The sequence below is a fragment of the Giraffa tippelskirchi genome, chromosome X, assembly GCF_054371585.1.
Source record: "Giraffa tippelskirchi isolate mGirTip1 chromosome X, T2T-mGirTip1v1.2.pri, whole genome shotgun sequence".
Taxonomy (NCBI): domain Eukaryota; kingdom Metazoa; phylum Chordata; class Mammalia; order Artiodactyla; family Giraffidae; genus Giraffa; species Giraffa tippelskirchi.
In genome coordinates, this window is record NC_137289.1 from 96,019,084 (window position 1) to 96,033,524 (window position 14,441).

General features: G+C 42.6%; 1 protein-coding gene across 2 annotated transcripts in view; it reads left to right on the forward strand.

Annotated features, from left to right (window-relative positions):
* The first annotated feature begins 206 nt into the window (after positions 1-206).
* The window catches only part of PQBP1 (polyglutamine binding protein 1), a 33,165-nt gene continuing 18,930 nt past the window's right edge, over positions 207-14,441 (forward strand). The window contains exon 1 of one of the 2 annotated variants that reach the window (XM_081564780.1): positions 207-1,848. The gene's annotated coding sequence lies outside the window, so the exon portion shown is untranslated. The remainder of the gene's footprint in view (positions 1,849-14,441) is intronic. The other variant, XM_081564779.1, reaches the window with a different exon arrangement.

Genomic DNA, 14,441 nt, shown 5'->3' on the forward strand with positions numbered 1-14,441 from the left:
CTACTTTTGACCTGTGAGATTTTAGGCAAGTTGCTTGACTTCTTTGTGTTTCCATATCTCAGCTGTGTGATCTTGGGGAAGTTGCCTAACCTCTCTGTGCTTCCATGTTAGCTGTGTGATCTTAGGCACATTGCCTAAGCTATCTGTGCTTCCGCTTCTGAGCTCTGTGATCTTTGGCAAGTTGCCAGACTTTTCTGTGCTTCCACATGTGAGCTGTGTGATATAAGGCAAGTTTCCTAAACTCTCTGTGCTTTCAATTATGAGCTTTGTGATCTTAGGCAAGTTTTTTGACCTTTCTGTTTTTCCACAATGAGCTGTGTGATCTTAAGCAGTTGCCTGCCTTCTCCGTATTTCCACATCTGAGCTGTGTGATCTTAGGTCCCATGTGTATCCTGTCTGTTCTATATTTGAGCTGTGTGACTTCAGGCAAGCTGCCTAAACTGTCTGCTCTCCCCCCTCTGAGCTGTGTGATTTTAGACAATAGCCTAACTTCTCTGTGCTTCCACTTCTGAGCTTGGTGACCTTAGGCAAGTTGCCTGATCTTTTGTGCTGCCACTGCTAAGCTGTGTGACTTTAGGCAAGTATCCTATCCTCTCTGTGCTTCCGTATGTGAGCTGTGTTATCTTAGACAAATTGCCTGACTCTCTGTACTTCCATTTTTGAGCTGTGTGATCTTCGACAAGTTGCCTAAAGTCTCTGTGGTTCCACGTCTGAGCTGTGTGATCATAGTCAATCTGCCTAACCTCACTGTGCTTCCTCTTCTGAGCTGTGTGATCTTAGGCAAGTTGCCTGACCTCTCTCTGCTTCCACTTCTGAGCTCTGCCATCTTAGGCAAGTTGCCTAACCTCTCTGTGTTTTTATATCTGAGCTGTGTTATCCCAGACAATTTACCTGACCTCTCTGTGCTTCCACTTCTGAGCTGTGTGATCTTAGGCAAGTTGGCTGACCTCTGTGGCTTCTACTTAAGAGCTCTGTGATTTTAAGCAATTTCCCTGATTTCTCTGTGCTTCCAGCTGTGAGTTGTATGATCTTAGGCAAGTTGCCTAACTTGGCCGTGCTTCCACCTCTGAACTCTGTGATATTAGGCAAGTTGCCAGACCTCTCTGTGCTTCCACTTTTTAGCTGTGTGATTTTAGGCAATTTTCCTGACCTATCTGTGCTTCCACTTATGAGCTGTGTGATATTAGGCAAGTTGGCTAATTTCTCTATGCTTCCACTTATGATCTGTGTGATCTTAGACAAGTTTCTTGACCTCTTATGTGTTTCCACATCTGAGTTGTGTTATCTTAGGCAAGTAGCATAACTTCTCTATCCTTCCACTTTCAAGCTGTGTGATCTTAGGCAAGTTGCCTAACCTCTCTGGGCTTGCATATGTGAGCTCTGTGATGTTAACCAAGTTTCTTGTCCTCTCTGTGTTTCAACTTTTGAGCTATGTGATCTTAGTCAAGTTGCCTGTCCTCTCTGGGCTTCCACTTCTGTGTTGTGTGATCTTAGGCAAGGTCCCTAAGTTCTTTGGGCTTCCACTTAAGGTGTGTGAGCTTAGTCAATTTGCCTGACCTTTCTGTGCTTCCACTTCTGAGCTGTGTGATCTTAGGCCAGTAGCCTCAACACTCTGTGCTTCTACTTATGAACTGTGATATTAGGCAAGCTGCCTGACCTCTCTGTGCTTCCGCTTTTGAGCTGCATGATTCTTGTCAGGTTGCCTGACATCTCTGTTCTTCCACATCTGAGTTGTGTGTTCTTAAGCAAGTTGCTTAACCTCTCTTTACATCCACTTCTGAACCGTGTGATCTGAAGCAAGTTGGCTGACCTCTGCATGCATCCACTTAAAGAGCTGTGGTATCTTAGGCAAGTTGCCTGAGCACTCTGTGCTTCCACTTCTAAGCTATGAGCAGGTAAGTTGAGCAGGTAACTTGGTCCTGTATTTCCATCTCCTTAAGAATGTTCCACAGTTTGTTGTGATCCACACAGGCAAAGGCTATGGTGTAGTCAGTAAAGCAGAAGTAGATATATTTTCCTGGAACTCTCTTGATTTTTCTATGATCTAATGGATTTGGGCAATTTGATCTCTGGTTCCCCTGCATTTTCTAAATCCAGCTTGAACATCTGGAAGTTCTCAGTTCATGTACTGCTGAAGCCTACCTTGAAGAATTTTGAGCATTACTTTGCTAGCGTGTGAGATGAGTGCAATTGTATGGTAGTTTGAACAGAAAACTGACCTCCAGTCCTGTGGCCACTGCTGAGTTTTCCAAATTTGCTAACATATCGAGTACAGCACTTTAACAGCATCATCTTTTAGGATTTGAAATAGCTCAACTGAAATTCCGTCTCCTCCACTAACTTTTTTTGTAGTGATGCTACCTAGGATCCACTTGACTTCACATTCCACGATGTCTGGCTCTAGGTGAGTGATCACACCACTGTGGTTATCTGGGTTATGAAGATCTTTTCTGTACAGTTCTTCTGTGTATTCTTGCCACCTCTTCTTAATATCCTCTGCTTCTGTTAGGTCCATACTATTTCTGTCCTTTATTGTGACCATCTTTGCATGAAGTGTTCCCTTGGTATCTCTAATTTTCTTGAAGAGATCTCTAGTCTTTCCCATTCTATTGTTTTCCTCTATTTCTTTGCATTGATCGCTGAGGAAGGCTTTCTTATCTCTCCTTGTTATTCGTTGGAACTCTGCATTCAAATGGGTATATCTTTCCTTTTCTCCTTTGCCTTTCACGTCTCTTCTTTTCTCAGTTATTCATAAGGCCTTCTCAGAAAACCATTTTGCCTTTTTGCATTTCTTTTTCTGGGGGATGATTTTGATCACCGCCTCCTATACAATGTCACAAACCTCCATCCATAGTTCTCTGGGCATTCTATCAGAATAATCCCTTGAATTTATTTCTCACTTCCACTGTATAATCATAAGGGATTTGATTTAGGTCATAGCTGAATAGTCTAGTGGTTTTCCCTACTTTCTTCAATTTAAGTCTGAATTTGGAAGCATGGAGTTCACGATCTGAGCCACAGTCAGCTCCCAGTCTTGTTTCTGCTGACCATGTAAAGCTTCTCCATCTTTGGCTGCAAAGAATATAATCAATCTGATTTCGCTATTGACCATCTGGTGATGTCCACGTGTAGAGTCATCTCTTGTGTTGTTGGAAGAGGGTGTTTGCTATGATCAGTGCATTCTCTTGGCAAAACTCTTGTTAGCCTTTGCCCTGATTCATTTTGTACTCCAAGGCCGGCCTTGCCTGTTACTCAGGTATCTCTTGACTTCCTGCTTTTGCATTCCAGTCCCTAATGATGAAAAGGACATCTTTTTTGGGGGGTGTTAGTTCTAGAAGGTCTTGTAGGTCTTCACAGAACCACTCAACTTCAGCTTCTTCAGCATTAGTGTTTGGGGCATATACTTGGATTACTCTCATATTGAATGGTTTTCCTTGGAAATGAACAGAGATCCTTCTGTCATTTTTGAAATTGCACACATCTTAGGCAAGTTTTCAAACCTCTCTGTGCTTGCATATCTGAGCTGGGTGAACTTAGGCAAGTTGCCTAACCTCTATGTGCTCCTAGTTCTGTGCTGTGTGATCTTAGACAAGTTGCCTGACCTTTCTGTGCTTCCACTTCTCATCTCTGTGATCTTAGGCAAATTGCCCAACCTCTCTGTGCTTTCACTTTTTAGTTGTGTGGTTGTAGGCAAGTTGCTTGATTTCTCTGTCCTTCCACCTCTGAGTTGTGTGATCTTAGGCAAATTGCCTTACCTCTCTGTGCTTCCTCTTCTGAGCAGCATGATCTTAGATAAGTTGCCTGACATCTCTGTGCTTTCATATTTGAGCTGTGTGATCCTAGGCAAGTTTCCTGACCTCTGTGCTTCCACATCTGAGTGGTGGGATGTTAGGCAAGTTGCCTAATCTCTCTGTGCTTCCACATCTGAATTGTGTGTTCTTAGACATTTTGCAGGACCTCTCTCTGCTTCCACTTCTGATCTGTGTGATTTTATATAAATTACAGAACTTCTCTGTTTTTCCACATGTGAGCTGTGTGATCTTAGGCAAGTTGCCTAACCTCTCTGTGCTTCCATATCTGAGCTGTGTGATCTTACGCCAGTTGCCTAAGCTCTCTGTGCTTCCACTTCTGAGCTCTGAGATCTTAGTCAAGTTCTCCGACCTCTCTGTACTTGTGTATCTGAGCTGTATTCAGTTTAGTACAGTTGCTCAGTCATGTCTGACTCTTTGTGTCCCCATGGACTGCAGCACACCAGGCTTCGCTGTCCATTGCCAACTCCCAGAGCTTGCTTATACTCATGTCCATCAAGTCAGTGATGCCATCCAACCATCTCATCCTATGTCATCCCCTTCTCCTCCTGCCTTCAAAGTTTCCCAGCATCAGGTTCTTTTCCAATGAGTCAGTTCTTCGGATCTGATAACCAAAATATTGGAGCTTCAGCTTCAGCATCAATCCTTCCAATGAATATTCAGGACTTATTTCCTTTAGAATTGACTAGTTTGATCTCTTTGCAGTTCGAGGGACTCTCAAGTCTTCTCCAACACCACAGTTCAAAAGCATCCGTTCTTCCATGCTCACATTTCTTTATGGTCCAACTCTCACATCCATATATGACTACTGGAAAAACCATAGCTCTGATTACACAGACCTATGTTGGCAATGTTGTCTCTGTTTTTTAATATGCTGTCTGGTTTTGTTATAGCTTTTCTTCCAAGGAGCAAGCGTCTTTTAATTTCATGGCTGTAGTTACCATCTGCAGTGATTTTGGAGCCCAAGAAAATAAAGTCTGTCACTGTTTGCAATTCTTTCCCTATCTATTTGCCATGAAGTGATGGGACCGGTTGCCATGAGTTGATTTTTGAATGTTGAGTTTTAACCCAGATTTCTCATTCTCCTCTTTCTCTTTCATCAAGAGGCTCTTTAGTTCCTCTTCACTTTCTGCCACTAGGGTGGTGTCATCTGCATATCTGAGGTTATTAATATTTCTCCCGGCAATCTTGATTCCAGCTTGTGCTTCATCTAGCCCGGCATTTCACATGATGTACTCTGTATATAAGTTAAATAAGCAGGGTAACAACATACAGCCTTCATGTACTCGTTTCCCAATTTGAAACCACTCTGTTGTTCCATGTCCAGTTCTCACTGTTGCTTCTTGACCTGTATACAGATTTCTAGGAGGCAGGTAAGGTGGTCTGGTATTCCCATCTCTTTCAGAATGTTCCACAGTTTGTTGTAATCCACACAATCAAAGGCTTTAGCATAGTCAGTAATGCGGAAATAGATGTTTTTCTGGAACTCTCTTGCTTTTCCGATGATCCAACGAATGTTGGCAATTTGATCTCTGGTTCCTCTGCCTTTTCTAAATCCAGCTTGAACATCTGGAAGTTCTCAGTTCATGTACTGCTGAAGCCTACCTTGAAGAATTTTGAGCATTACTTTGCTAGCGTGTGAGATGAGTGCAATTGTGCAGTAGTCTGAACATTCTTTGGCATTGCCTTTCTTTGGGACTGGAATGAAAACTGACCTTTTCCAGTCCTGTGGCCACTGCTGAGTTTTCCAAATTTGCTAGCATATTGAGTGAAGCATTTTCACAGCATCAGCTTTTAGGATCTGAAATAGAATCCTATTCTATTTCCTACTGGAATGCCATTACCTCCACTAGCTTTGTTCATAGTGATGCTTCTGTTACCGAAATGTATATGCTGGTGGTCCAGCTGCCAATAAAAGCCAATAAACAGGCCAGGTTGGTGGAAAGGAAAGTTTAATTTCAGATACAGGCAACTGCAGGGGAGGGTGGCGAACATCTGTCCAAAGGCTGAACACCCCCCCCTCCAGCCCCCCGCACCACAAGCAGGGGGTAAGAGCTTTCATAGACAAAGTGAGTGGGAGAGGGTTACCTGCAGAAACAGTACAGTCATCTCTAACAGTCATCTTCAAATTGGTCATCAGTTGTCCGACCAGCATCATCATGGTTGTTACAGGTACAGTTAATCTTCAGTTCCAGGGTCCATTTGATCCCATTTCTTTGTGATCAGTTCTCAGAATTGTGGCAGCTCAAGTTCTGAGTAAGTCTGGTCATCATGTAGTTAACTTCTCCACCTGGTGTTTTGGTATCTATAAGACAGCTCACAGGATATGGCTCAGAATATTATCTATAGCCCTTGAGAAAGAACTAAGGGTCCTTGATTATGCTTAATGATTGCATTATTAATATTTAGTCTCCTTTGACTGTTTCCCTTTGTTTCAGCATTTCTCACTTCTGTGATTAAACTCACTCTTTGACTAAAGTTTTCCACAGGCAAAAGGCAAGCAGAGAACATGAGGGCGGGGCAAGGACCATAGTATTCTGCTCCATTTCAATCCCCCTTTTTCTTTGATACTCCTCATTCTTGAGGAGAGACAGGTACAGAGCAAGAAAGCAATAAACTTTCATAGTACCTGGACAAAAATTTGAAAATTACTAGACATATTACAATGAGGATAATAATAAAAATCTACCTTTGTATCATTTTCTGTCATAATGATTAAAGTAGATGTATGATGTATATTTGATAGGCCACAAAGAGGCTATTTTGGTTAGCTTAAAGTTCAAATTAAATCATGTATTGGCCAGAATGACTTTCCCATACCTCAATGTGTGAATATTTTTTTCCATTATTTTCCCCTCTTAAGTTGTAACTCTTTCCATAAGGAGCATTGATCCAACATTGCCAAAGTGGTTTATTTGCCTGCTCTGGGTCCATCCATGTCCCTCGGTGCTAGGCCTCCTTTTTATTTATATATTTGCCTAGTTGTCCACGTTGGGGGAAAACTAATCAGATATCATGAACAGGCTCCGAAGTATGTTAAATAGGGAAATGCTTTATAGGCCATACATTGTATCATTCACATCCAATTGTCATACAAACATTGTACATGTGCTTTAAGTGGTACACTTAAAGCCAGCAGTGTTACACATCATGAGCAGTTTATACTCTGTGACAACTTTACTGGAACAATTTTTCCATCCTGAACCTTGCAGTCAAAAGTATGATTAGAAACAAAATAGTTACTTTCTATTAGAAGTCTGTTATCAAAATTAGGTCAATATTCCAGGGGATCTTTGCTTTCTTAACAGAGAGAAAAACCAACTTTAGTCTTGTATCAGTTTACTGTTAGTAACAAAATTCATTTACCCAATTAAATTCAGTCTAATCTTAATCTTGACAATGTACTTTTTTTTAATACAAAATTTCTTTTTAACAAACCTTTTGTCACTTTCTAGATCCAAACAAATGTGTCCTGTATTTCTTCATCTGGAAACGACTGTAGGACAAATTTTAACATCATATTTCTTCAACAAAAATAGCTCCATTTTTTATACCTTCTCTTTTTCAACAACATATATCCTACTTGTTTTACATACCAAAATGTTTCGCTTATGATTTTTACATATCACAATTTTTAACGCTTGAAAGTTTCAACAAGACCAAGAAACAAGTGATTGAAATGTTACACCAGCATTTTCTGATTGGCAAGCATAAGAACATATTTTATAACCTCAAAAAACATACACATTTTTTCATAGCATAATTTTTCTTTAGTGGTATGATACATATGTTTAATAAACCCAAACATAATTAGTTTCCCTCTTGGTCTTACAAGAACACAAAAGTAGGTAATCAGTTCATGGATTATAGCCAGAATATCCAAATTATACATTAAATTTTAAAGCCTTTTTTCCTTTGCATAGTTAACCCAAGGCTGAAAAGCCAGGCAAAGTGCATTGTGTTTGTATTTCAAGGACATGATTTAAAAAAAAAAAAAAAAAAGGACATGATAAACGTCAACCTCAAACTTTTTCCCAGGCATATTTTTGTTTTCTCAGGGTCTGAAAAAGTGTTTTATCAAGTTAGCTTTCCAGCATATGCAAAAAGAACCAATTTTTTTGAATTTCAAGACTTTCATCTTAATCAGTCTTCTCCAGAGTCTGAAGAATACTGTAGCCATACCTTGTCCAAAAAAAAAAAAAATCATCATTCTTTTTTAGGCATAAATTTACAGCTAAAGTTTTTCTTAATAAATTGAACCTGTATTTCCCATTTTACATAAGGCAACAAGAATACCAATAACACAAATGGAATATACACTCATATACCAAACGACAGATCCATCATAAACCCTCTCTGAGGATGACCAGTACAGAATCCCAAACAAACACGTGCCCAGCAAAAACGGTCCTCAATGGTAGTCAGATGTCAGAACCAATTGGCAAAATACCCAAATGACACTCAGTGCTCACAAACGGTCCTCAACAGTAGTCAGATGTGAGAACCAATTGGTAAGAATGCCCAAATAGCACTTCATGCTCACAAATGGTCCTCAATAGCAGACAGACATCAGAACCAATTGGCAAAAATGCTCACATAGCAGTCAGTGCTCATAAACGATCTTTAACATCAGACACATGTCAGAACCAACTGGCAAAATGCCCAAATAGCACCCTGTGTCCCAAACAGTTCTCAATATCAGATGCACATCAGAACCAACTGGCAAGAATGATCAAATAGCACTAGTGCTCACAACAGTCCTCAACAGCAGTCAGAACCAATTGGCAAGAATGCCCAAATAGCACTAGCACTCACAAATGGAAAGGTTGCCCGTGTGCACACTGGTGGACTTACCCAGTCTTGGAGCTCATCATCAGCTCATCCCAAATGCAAGTTTCCATTCCACCAAGAAAAGCATAAGTTGGCAGCCAGTGCAGAGCAGGGGAGAAACAGGGAGGATCCTCAAAACAAATGGTTTCGGCAGCTGCTAAGAACGTCCTCCAAATCCCCTACCCGGGACAAGCGATCCGTGAGCAGCAGGCTAATACACTGTCATAGACACAGCTCTCCCCTGTAAGACCCAGGAGAGCCAGGTGCCATGAAAGCACAGGAGCCAGCAATAGCCAGCCATAGACAGCTGTAGATAGCCATAGCCAGCAGTAGCCAGCCCCACATTGGCCACCAAAATCTGTTACTGAAAGGTACACGTTGGGGATCTGGCTGCTCACTGCTCAAAAGCCAGTAAACAGGCCAGGCTGGTGGAAAGGAAAGTTTGCTTTATTTCAAATGCTGGCAACCCCAGGGGGAGGATGGCGGACATCTGTCCAAAGGCCACTGGCGGACATCTGTCCAAAGGCCAACTGCGCCTCCCCCACAAGCAGAGGGTAAGATTTTTTATAGACAAAAAGGGGGAGGAGAGTTACAGGCAGGAACAATACAGTCATCTCTAACAGTCATCTTCAAATTGGTCATCAGTGGTCTGAGTAGCATCATCTTGGTTGTTTTAGATACAGTTAATCTTCAGTTTCAGGTCTTATAACCTGGCCTCATCACTTGCGAATCTCTGCTGCTGCTGCTGCTAAGTCATGTCCGACTCCGTGTGACTCCATAGACGGCAGCCCACTAGGCTCTGCCGTCCCTGGGATTCTCCAGGCAAGAACACTGGAGTGGGTTGCCATTTCCTTCTCCAATGCATGAAAGTGAAGTGGCTCAGTCGTGTCTGACTCGTCACGACCCCATGGACTGCAGCCTGCCAGGCTCCTCTGTCCATTGGATTTTCCAGGCAAGAGTACTGGAGTGGGGTGCCATTGCCTTCTCTGGCGAATCTCTGCAGCCTCGCCTTATTCTGCTTTATTGACTATGGGAAAGCCTTTGACTGTGTGGATCACAACAAAGTGAGGAAAATTCTGAAAGAGATGGGAATACCAGACCACCTGACCTGCCTCTTGAGAAATCTGTTTGCAGGTCAAGAAGCAACAGTAAGAACCGGACATGGAGCAATCGACTGGTTCCAAATTGGGAAAGGAGTATGTCAAGGCTGTATATTGTCACCTTGCTTATTGAACTTATATGCAGAGGACATCATACGAAATGCCGGTTTGGAGGAAGCACAAGCTGGAATCAAGATTGCCAGGAGAAATATCAATAACCTCAGATATGCAGATGACACCACTGTAATGGCAGAAAGTGAAGAAGAACTAAAGAGTCTCTTGATGAAAGTGAAAGAGGAGAGTGAGAAAGCTGGCTTACAGCTCAACTTTCAAAAACGTAGGATCATGACATCCAGTTCCATCACTTCATGGCAAACAGATGGGGAAAGAATGCAAACAGTGACAGACTTTATTTTCTTGGGCTCCAAAATCACTGCAGATGGTAACTGCAGCCATGAAATTAACAAGATGCTTGCTCTTTGGAAGAAAAGCTATGACCAACCTAGATAGCTTATTAAAAAGCAGAAACATTACTTTGCCGACATAGGTCTGTGTAGTCAAGGCTATGCTTTTTCCAGTAGTCATGTATGGATGTGGAGAAGGAAATGGCAACCCACTCCAGTATTCTTGCCTGGAGAATCCCGTGGACAGGGGAGCCTGGTGGGCTGCTGTCCATGGGGTCACACAGAGTCGGACATGACTGAAGCGACTTAGCAGCAGCAGCATGTATGGATGTGAGAGTTGGACTATAATGAAAGCTGAGCACTGAAGAATTGATGCTTTTGAACTGTGGTGTTGGAGAAGACTCTTGAGAGTCCCTTGGACTGCAAGGAGATCCAACCAGTCCATCCTATAGGAAATCAGTCTTGAATATTCATTGGAAGGACTGATGCTGAAGCTGAAACTCCAATATTTTGGCCACCTGATGCGAAGAACTGACTCACTTGAAAAGACCCTGATGCTGGGAAAGATTGAAGGCAGGAGGAGAAGGGGAAGACAGAGGATGAGACGGTTGGATGGCACCACCAAATCAATGGGTATGAGTTTGAGCAAGCTCTAGGAGTTGGTGATGGACAGGGAAGCCTGGCATGCTGCAGTCCATGGGGTCCCAAAGAGTTGGACACAACTGAGCGGCTGAACTGAACTGAACTGAAACTTCAGTTCCACGGTCCATTTGTTCTCATTTCTTTGTGATCAGTTCTCGGAATTGTGGCAGCTCAAGTCATGGGTACAGCCTGGTTATCATGTAGTTAACTTCTCCACCTGGAGTTTTGGTATCTATAAGACAGCTCACAGGATATGGCTCAGAATATTATCTATAGCCCTTGAGAAAGAACTAAAGGTTCTTGACTATGCTTAAAGATGGCATCAGTTTCCCTTTGTTTCAGCATTTCTCACTTCTCTGATTAAACTTATTCTTAGACTAAAGTTTTCCACAGGCAAAAGGCAGGCCGAGAATATTGGAGGGGTTGGGGGAAGGACCATATGGTTCTGCTCCATTTCACTTCCTAAGGCCCACATGACCTCACATTCCACGATGTCTGGCTCTAGGTAAGTGATCACACCATCGTGGTTATCTGGGTTATGAAGATCTTTTTTGTATAGTTCTTCTCTGTATTCTTGCCAACTCTTCGTAATATCCTCTGCTTCTGTTAGGTCCATACCATTTCTGTCCTTTATTGTGCCCATCTTTGCATGAAATGTTCCCTTGGTATCTCTAATTTTCTTGAAGAGATCGCTAGTCTTTCCCATTCAGTTGTTTCCCTCTATTTCTTTGCATTGATCACTGAGGAAGGCTTTCTTATCTCTCTGTGATGTTCTTTGGAACTCTGCATTCAAATGGGTATATCTTTCCTTTTCTCCTTTGCCTTTCACTTCTCTTCTCAGTTATTCATAAGGCCTCCCCAGAAAACCATTTTGTCTTTTTGCATTTCTTTTTCTGGGAGATGGTCTTGATCACCACCTCCTGTACAATGTCATGAACTTCTGTCCATAGTTTCCAGGCACTCTGTATATCAGATCTAATCCCTTGAATCTATTTCTCACTTCCACTGTATAATCGTAAAGGATTTGATTTAGGTCATACCTGAATGGTCTAGTGGTTTTCCCTACTTTCTTCAATTTATGTCTGAATTTGGCAATAAGGACTTCATGATCTGAGCCACAGTCAGCTCCTGGTCTTATTTCCCCTGACTGTATAGAGCTTCTCCATCTTTGGCTGCAAAGAATATAATCAGTCTGATTTCACTATTGACCATCTGGTAATGTCCATATGTAGAGTCATCTCTTGTGCTGTTGGAAGAGGGTGTTTGCTATGACCAGTGCCTTCTCTTGGCAAAACTCTGTTAGCCTTTGCCCTGCTTCATTTTGTACTCCAAGGTCAGCCTTGCCTGTTACTCAGGTATCTCTTGACTTCCTGGTTTTGCATTCCAATCCGCTACGATGAAAAGGACATCTTTTTTGGTGTTAGTTCTAGAGGGTCTTGTATGTCATCATATCGTTCAACTTCAGCTTCTTTGGCATTAGTGGTTGGGGCATAGATGTGAATTACTGTCATATTGAATGGTTTGCCTTGAAAATCAACAACAATCACTCTCTCATTTCTGAGATTGCACCCATGTAGGGCAAGTTTTCTAATCTCTCTGTGCTTCCGTATATGAGCTGTATGAACTTAGGCATGTTCTCTAACCTCTCTGTGCTTCAATATATGAGCTGTATGAATTTAGGCAAGTTGCCTAACTTCTCTGTGCTTCCACTTCTGAGCTGTGTGATGTCGAGCAAGTGGCCTGACCTCTCTGTTCTTCTACATTTGAGCTGTGTGATCTTAGGTAAGTTGACTGACCTCTTTGTGCTTCCACTTCTGAGCTGTGTCATCTTAGGCAATTTGCCTGACCCTTCTATTCTTCCACTTAAGAGCTATGTGATCTTAGGCAGGTTTTCTGACCTCTCTGTGCTTCCATTTCTGAGCTGTGTGATCTTAGACATGTTTCCTGACCTCTCTGTGCTTCCACTTTTCAGCTGTGTGAGGCGAGGCAACTTCCCTGACTTCTCTGTGCTTCCACTTCTGAGTTGTGTGGTCTTAGGCAAGCTGCCTAAACTCTCTGTGCTTCCACTCTGAGCTGTGTGATCTTGCGCAAGTTGCATGACCTCTGGGTGCTTCCACATCAGAGTTGTGTGATCTTAGGCAACTTGCCTGAGCTCACTGTTTCCATTCTGATCTGTGTAATCTTAGGCAAGTTTCCTGAAATCTGTGTGCTTTCACTATATCTGTGTGATGTTAGGCAAGTTGCCAACCTCTCTGTGCTTCCACTTATGAGCTGTGTGATCTTAGGCTGTTTGCATAACCTGTCTGTTCTTCCATATCCAAGCTGTGTGACATCAGGCAAGTTGCCTAACCAGTCCGTTCTTCTACTTGTGAGCTCTGAGTGTTTAGGCAATAGCTTAACTCTCTGTACTTCCACTTCTGAGCTCTGTGACCTTAGCAAGTTGCCTGACCTTTCTGTGCTGCCACTGCTGAGCTGTGTGATTTTAAGCAAGTTGCATGTCCTCTCTGTGCTTCCATATGTGAGCTATGTGATCTTAAGCAAGTTTGCTGATCTCTCTGTTTTCCCACATCTGAGCTGTGTGATCTTAGGCAAGTTGCCAAAGCTCTCTGTGCTTCCACTTAAAAGCTGTGTGATTTTAGGCAAGTTTCCTGACCTCTTTTTGCTTCCACTTTGAGCTGTGTAATATTAGACAAGTTGCCTGTCCTCTCTGTGTTTCCACTTCTGACCTGTGTGATCATACTCAACTTGCCTGATCTCTCTGTGCCTCCTCTTTTGAGCTTTTTGATCTTAGTACACTTGCCTACCTCCATGCTCTTCCACTTCTGAGCTGTGTGATACTGTGGAAGTTGCCTAATCTCTCTGTGCCCCCACCTAGGAGTTGTGTGATCTTAGGCAACTTACCTAACCTCTCTGTGCTTCTACCTGGCAGCTGTGTGATCTTAGGCATGTTTCCTGACCCCTCTATGCTTCCACTTCTGATCTGTGTGATCATAGGCAATTTGTAGGACCTCTTTCTTTTTGCACATTTGAGCTGTGCGATCTTAGGCACCTTGCCTAATCTCTCTGTTCTTCCATTCACAGACATGAATGGAACCTTCTCTCTCACGTCCTTAAGAACGCTGTCATTTTAAGTAAGTTGAAAAAACCTCACTGAGCTTCCACATTTGGGCTGTGTGATCTCTCTGCTGCCACTTCTGAGCTGTGTGAGTTCAGGCAAGTTGCCTAAAGCCTCTTTGCTTCCACTTCTGAGCTCTGTGATCCTAGGCAAGCTTCCTGATCTCTCCTTGCTTCACTTTTTACCTGTGTGACATTAGGCAAGTTGTCTAACCTCTCTGTGCTTCTACCTCTGAGCTGAATGACCTTAGGCAAGTGGCCTAAGCTGTCATTGCTTCTAATTCTGAGCTGTGTGATCTTATTCAAGTTGCCTGAGCTCTATGTGCTTCCACATCTGTATTGTGTGACTTTAGATAAGTTGCCCAACGTCTCTGTGCTTCCATATGTGAGCTGTGTGATTTTAGACAAGTTGCCTGACCTTGCTGTGCTTCCACTTTTGAGCTGGGCGATCTTAGGATGTTTGCCTGATCTCTGTGCTTCCACTTCTGCTCTCTGTGATCATAGCCAAGTTGCAGAACTCTCTGTTTTTCCATCTAGGAGCT